Consider the following 7,191-nt stretch of genomic DNA (forward strand, 5'->3'; position numbering starts at 1 on the left):
GGGATCTAGAAAAGATCATTCTGAGTGAAATATCCCAGAAGGAGAAAGACAAACATGGGATATACTCACTTATATAGACCTATAAGATATGATAAACATAATGAAATCTATACACCTAAAAAAGATAATCAATTGAGCGGACATGGGGTAAGATGATCAATTCTCGTTGAGAAAGACAGATGGGATGTGCATTGAACGTATGACAGGAGTCTACTGAGCGCATCTGAAATACTCTAACTAGCAGTGTTTTCAAAGCAAAGACTCATGACCAAACCTTTGGAATCATATGAAAGAAGGGGAGTTAGTCTGATGGGGAAAGGATAAGAGCTCTAGAAGGACCAAATATATCTGGGCCCAGGGTCTTTTCTGAGACTGACATTCAACCAAGGACCATGTATGGATATAACCTAGAACCTCCACTCAGATGTAGCCTGTGGTAGCTCAGTAACCAATTGGTTTCCCAAAGTGAGGGGAACAAGGACTATTTCTAACAGGAACTCAATGACTGGCTCTTTGGTCTCCCCACCCCCGAAGGGAGGAGCAATCCTGTTAGGCCACAGAGGAGGGCTTTGCAGCCAGTCCTGAAGATACCTGATAAAACAGGATCAGATGAATGGGGAGGAGGTCCCCCCTATCAGTGGACTTGGAAAGGGGCACAGTGGAGTTGAGGGAGGGAGGGAGGGACTGGGAGGGAATGAGGGATCGGGACATGGCTGGGATACAGAGTTAATAAAATGTAACTGATAAAAAAAATAATAAAATCAAAAAAATTAAAAAAAAATAAAAAAAGAATAAAAATAATCATCTGAAGGAATGGGCGGGCATGGGAGCGTTAGCAGGCCTTCTGGTGTTGGTCTCCTTGGTTTGCCTGTGGTATATATGCAAGATTAGAGTCTCACAGCAGTGTGATGCAGCCTTGATCATTCAGGCCTTTACAGCCATTGAAGCAGGACATTCTCCCCAAGCATGGTTGGATACCATAAAAAGCTAAAATGTTACGCTCAGGATGCGAGGCTAAGCACTGCACTCAGGGTCAGCGGCTTTGGACCCAGAGAAGAGCATGTCTGGTTGCATGCGGGTTGATGCCCCAGGTCCCGCCTCTGAGAAAAAGGTATCTGATGGGTCTGATGCTCTTTGGGTGGATGACACCTAAACGAACATCGGTACAAAGTCCCAATTTATTTCTAATATCAGAGATCAGACCTCTACTCTCGCCTGATGCATCTAAAACAAAAAGGGGGAACTGTAGAGAGCTGCGGAATGCTATGCCTTAAAGATGGAGCTGGTTCCCGCCTTCCACCTTCCCGATGGTGAGTGCTCTCTGTCATGAACAATTCCACATTTGGCTAAGGCTGAGGATCTGGCTTGCTTCCATGTATGTGGACCTATCTGCATTGCCCACGTAGCACGCCTGGGTTGGCTACCCAGAGGCTATTTAAGCTGTGGGCTGGCTTTCCCCAGGGTCCGAGGATTGTTCAAGGTTTCTGAATAAACTGCATTGGAAAAAATAAAAAAATAAATAAATAAATAAAAAAGAATTGTGTTGGTATTTTGATAGGAATTGCATTGAATCTGTAGACTGCTTTTGGTAGGATGGCCGTTTTCACTATGTTAATCATACGGATCCATGAGCATGGGAGATCTTCCCATCTTCTGATATCTTCTTCAATTTCTTTCTTCAGAGACTTGAAGTTTTTTTTGAAATAGGACTTTCACTTGCTTGGTTAGAGTCACACCAAGGTATTTCTTGTTATTTTTGGCTATTGTGAAGGGTGTAGTTTCCCTAATTTCTTTCTCAGCCCTTTAGTTTTTTGTATACAAGAAGGATACTGATTTTTTTTTTTTTTTTGGCTACTGATTTTTTTAAAGTAAATTTTGTGTCCAGCCACTTTGCTGAGGGTACTTATCAGCTGAAGGAATTCTGTGGTTGAATATTTGGAATCAGTCATGTATGCTATCATATCATCTACCAATAGTGATACTTTGACTTTTTCCTTTCTGACTTGCATCCTCTTGATCTCATTTAATTTTCTTATTGTTTTAGCTAGGACTTCAAGTACTATGTTGAAGAGTACTATGTTGCCTTGTCCCTGATTTTAAGTGAGATTGATTTAAGTTACTCTCCATTTAGTTTGATGTTGGCTATAGGCTTGCTGTATATTGTCCTTACTATGTTTAGGTATGTGCCTTGTATTCCCGATCTTTCCAAGATTTTAAACATGAGTGGGTGTTGGATTTTGTCAAATGCTTTTTTGGCATTGGAGATGATCGTGTGGTTTTTCTCCTTCAGTTTGTTTATATGGTGGATTACATTGATAAAGTTCCCTATCTTGTACCACCCTTGCATGCCTCAGATGAAGCTTACTTGGACATGGTGGATGATATCTTTGATGTGTTCTTGGATTCATTTTGCAAATATTTTATTGTGTGTCTTTCCATCAATATTCATAAGAGAGATAGGTCTGAAGTTCTCTTTTTTGTTGGGTTTTTGTGTGGTTTAGCTATCAAAGTGACTGTGGCTTCATAGAATGAGTTTGGTAATGTTCCTTCTATTTCTATTTTGTAGAAGAGTTTGAAAAGAATTGGAGTCAGCTCTTCTTTAAAGGTCTGGTAGAATTCTGCGCTGAAACTGTCTTGCCCTGTGCTTTTTTTAGAAGGGAGATTTTGATTGCTGCTTCTATTTCCTTAGGGAATATAGGACTATTGAATCTATTTATCTGATCTTGATTTTATTTTCATAGATGGAATCTATCAAGAAAATTGTACATCTCATTTGGATTTTCAAATTATGTAGAATATAGGTTTTTGTAGTAAGACCTAATGATTATTTGGATTTCCACGGTGTCTGTTGTTATGGCCCCTTTTTGTTTCTGATTTTGCTGATTTGAATAGTTTTTCTCTGCCTTTTAGTTAGTTTGACTAAGGGTTGTCTATCTTTTTTATTTTTTCAAAGAACCTGCTCTTGGTCTCATTGATCTTTGAATTGTTTTCTTTGTTTCTAATTCATTGTTTTTGGCTCTGAGCTTGATTATTTCCAATCATCTATTCCTCTTGTGTGTGTTTGCTTCTTCTTCTTTTTTTTCAAAGGTTTTACGTGTGCCATTAAGTTTTTTGTATGAGCTGTCTGGAACTTCTTTCTGGAGGCACTTAGTACTATGAGCTTTCCTCTTAACACTGCTTTCATTGTGTCCTATAGGTTTGGGTAAGTTTTGTTTTGTTTTGTTTTGTTTTTCATTTTCATTGAATTTTAGAAAGTCTCAACTTTCTTTTTTCATTTCTTCTCTGACCAAGCTGTCATTGAGTAGACAGTTGTTTAGTTTCCATGTGTATGTAGGCATTTTGTTATTTCTGTTGTTATTGAGGTCTAGGTTTTGCACATGGTAGTCTGAGAGGATACAAGGGATTATTTCGATTTTCTTGTATCTGTTGAGGCTTGCTCTGTGAATGACTATATGGTCAATTTTTGAGAAGGTTCCATGAGGAGCTGAAAAAAAGGTAGTTTGAGTGAAAAGTTCTGTAGATATCTACTAGGTCCATTTGACTTAGAACCTCTGTAATTGTCATTATTTCCCTATTTTGCTTCTGTCTAGATGATCCGTGCCTTTGTGAGAGTGAAGTGTTGAAGTCTCTCACTATTAATGTGTTGGGATCGATACGTAATTTAAGCTTTAATAATGTTTTATTTACAAATGTAAGTGCTCTAGTACATGGGGCATAGATGTTCAGGATTGTGATGTTCTCCTGGTGGATTTTTTCTTTGATAAGAATGAAATGTTCCTCTTCATCTTTTTTGATTAATTTTTTTTGAAAGTCTCTTTTATTCAATATAAGCATAACTACTCCAGCTTATTTTTTGGTACATTTTTTTTGAAAAACTTTTTTCCAACCCTTTACTCTGAGGTAGTATTTACCTTTGTTGCAGAGGTGTGATTCTTCAATGAAGCAGAATGTTGGATCCTGTTTCTGCAAACATTTTGTTAGTCTGTGTCTTTTAATTGGAAATATTAGTCCATTAATGTTGATAGATAATAGTGACCAATGAATATTAGTTCCTTTTATTGTGGAGTTGGTGGTGTTAATGTGTTTCAATGCCAGTTTTGCTTTACTTTTTTGTTGTGAAGTTCTCTATATCCTGTGTTTTCTTGGGTGTAGTTGTTTTCATTGGATTGGAGTTTTCTTTCTAGTATCTTCTGTAGGGCTGGGTTGATGTATAAATCTTGTTTAAGTTTAGTTACTCATGGACTATTTTGTTTTCTCCAGCTTTGTTGATTGAAAGCTTTGCTGTGTATAGTAGTCTGGGTTGGCATTTGTTATCCCTTAGAGTCTGCATGACACCTGCCCAGGCCCTTCTGGCTTTCATAGTTTCTGTTGAGAAGTCTGGTGTGATTCTGATAGGTCAACCTTTATATGTTACTTGGCCTTTTTCCCTTGCTGCTTTTAATATTTTTTCTTTGTTCTCTAGATTTAGTGTTTTAACTATGAAATGATGTGAGGATTTTCTTCTCTGGTCTAGTTTATTTGGTGTTTTGTAGGCCTCTTTTATATTTATGGACATCTCTTCCTTTAAGTTGGAAAATTTTCTTCTATGATATTCTTGAAAATATTTTCTGGACCTTGAAACCTGGAATCTTCTTTTCTGTCTATTCCTATTATTATTAGATCTCATCTTTTCATAGGGTTCTTGAATTCTTGGATGTTTTCTGTTTGGAAATTTTATGATTTTATTTTTTTTCTTTGATATATGTATTCATTTCTGCAATTGTATCTTCAGCATCTGAGAGTCTCCCTTCCACCTCTTCTATTCTATTGGTGATGTCTACATTTGTGGTTCCTGGGTCTTTTCTCTAAGTTCTCTAGCTCCAGGTTTTTTCTGTTTATGTTTTCTTTATTGATTCTAATTGTGTTTTCATGTCTTGCATCACTTCCTTCATCTGTTTGAATGTGGATTCCTGTCTTTCCATCATGGCCTTTATTGTTTTGTTTATTTACTCTCTATATGCCACTAATTTTGCCTCTGTGTCTCTGTTTAGCTCTATTTGCTTGTGTTTCTTTAAGAGCTTTGTTCTTTTCCTCTTTATGTGCCTCTAATAACTGGATAAGTAGAGCTTTAAATGCATTTTCCTGTGTTTCTGATGAATTAAAATAACTGTTTTTTTGGGGTTGCTGTTGAAGCCATAATATCCTGATTTCTTTGGGATGTGTTCTTATGTCCACTGCTTATATGTTCTAGTCATCTGCTTATCTGTAACCTTTGCTGTTTATTTTTAGAGTCTGTACTTCAGAATGGGTCTGTCTGGCTCTGGTGTCTGGAGTGTTCTTCAGGAAGATTAGAGAGGTCCATTGGTTTGAGAATGGATTTTGGTATTTCAGCTGTAGCTAAGGGAGAAAGGTCCCAGGAGCATATGCCCAAATGTTGGAGTGTGAGTAGCAGTGTGCCTTGAGGGAGTGTGTGCTAGAGATTGCAGATGCCTACAGGTGGTGCTTAAGCATCAGGGTTGGGGCAGAGGGGGAAATGTGAGGGTGCAATACGCATGTGCTGGTGCCCTGAATACCTCAGTGGCTTACAGACCTGTGGTACTGTCCTCCTGGTATTCATATCTGTCTGGAATCCAGGAATTGTTTGCCTGGACTCCACTGGGAGACCCACAGAGCAGTGGCTTCAATGTTGAGATTGCTGTCCCAAGTATTTGTATGTTGCCCACAGTAGGGGTCTGGGTTGGAATGATCAGATGTCTGGCTGCTAGCTTAGAGGAACCCTGGTTCTTAGGCTCTGAAAACACTCACTTAAAGGCTCACTCACTGGCTTGCAGCCCTAATCAGAAAGCACAGGAGACCCTCCTGTTCTTTACTCTTAGATTTGTGCCCACAGGAGCTAATGAGAGTGCAAGAGATCCATTAGCTCAATGGTGTTCACTGTTTGGCCTCAGTCACAGAGCACTGGGAGGCTCTTGTGTGTACTAGCCTCTAACCTACCCCTTGGCAGCTCTGGGAGGCCTGCCTGTGCTGTTTCACTCACTAAGTATGTGGAGGTTTGTACTTGGACTAGCTGCTGCCCTGCAGCAGTCTTAAACCCTATCCCCCTCCAGGAGGCCCACCTATGCCTTTTCTGTCAATGAGTGCAGAGGCTTGTGCTTGGGGCAATGACTGAAGTCTCAGCCAAGCACTGTCAGTGTTTGGGACAGAGGCTGCTGCTGGTCACCTTGCCAAGTAGGGATACCTGTGCTTGGAGAAAGGGGAAGTGCAAGGGGGTTGAATATTCTCCACTCAGTCTCCAGTGCTCTAGCCCTGCTTTCCAGCAGACACTCTACATGTCTCCATTAAAAAACACAGCTCCTCCAGCTGGAATGTGCTACTCCATTTCTTTGTTATTTCTCCTGATACTCATTGGGATGAAATACAGAGGACTCCATTTATACAGGATGCCTCTCTGCCACACACAGCCAGTACCATGGTATTTAGCAAATATGAACTGTGTGTTCTCTGTGAACATGTGGAAGGTAAATCTGCCATTGACATGTTTTTAGAAAGTCCTAAAAGTTATGAAGAGGCCCCTTGCTGTAAAACCTCGCTTTTCAAAGCCTACTTTTAATGTAGCAAGTATCCATCCTATGATGTCACAAACACCTATAGGTTGGCTTTTGAATATATTAGATTCATTTTTAAAGAAAACATGAATTAAGGGAGGAAATAAAATACACTTAATGTTTATAAAAGATGGAGTTCAGTGTATCTGGGGAGGGTTATCAGTTTCTTGCAAATCTCCCCATATGAATTATGTGTTGGATTTAGCTTTATGTGTCTCCAGTGTTTGTTCTTACAGTGATTGCATTTTGAAAGGTGTTACTAACAATTTGTACTTTTTAGTCATTATCCTTTAATATCTCTTTGAGTCCCCCTTGCCCTCAAATATATTTAGCATATTGTAATGATATACTCTTTGTGTTCAATGTCTGAAAGTGTCAGGTAATCTCCATAGTCACACATGGTAGGCAAAGTGACTGTCTTTACTTTATAAACAAATAACCAGGTGTTCACAGAAGTCAGCTCAGGAACTGTGCTTTCCAAATTAGGCATTGTTATCTGTAAATTCCACACTTTTAGCCACTACAAACACCATCCTCCTTATGATTTTCTTTGAAAGCTACTATTTTTTTAAACCAAGTGTCAATTCTTTTTTATTAGTAAACTGGA

The sequence above is a fragment of the Meriones unguiculatus genome, chromosome 5 (genome assembly GCF_030254825.1).
Source record: "Meriones unguiculatus strain TT.TT164.6M chromosome 5, Bangor_MerUng_6.1, whole genome shotgun sequence".
NCBI classification, from domain to species: domain Eukaryota; kingdom Metazoa; phylum Chordata; class Mammalia; order Rodentia; family Muridae; genus Meriones; species Meriones unguiculatus.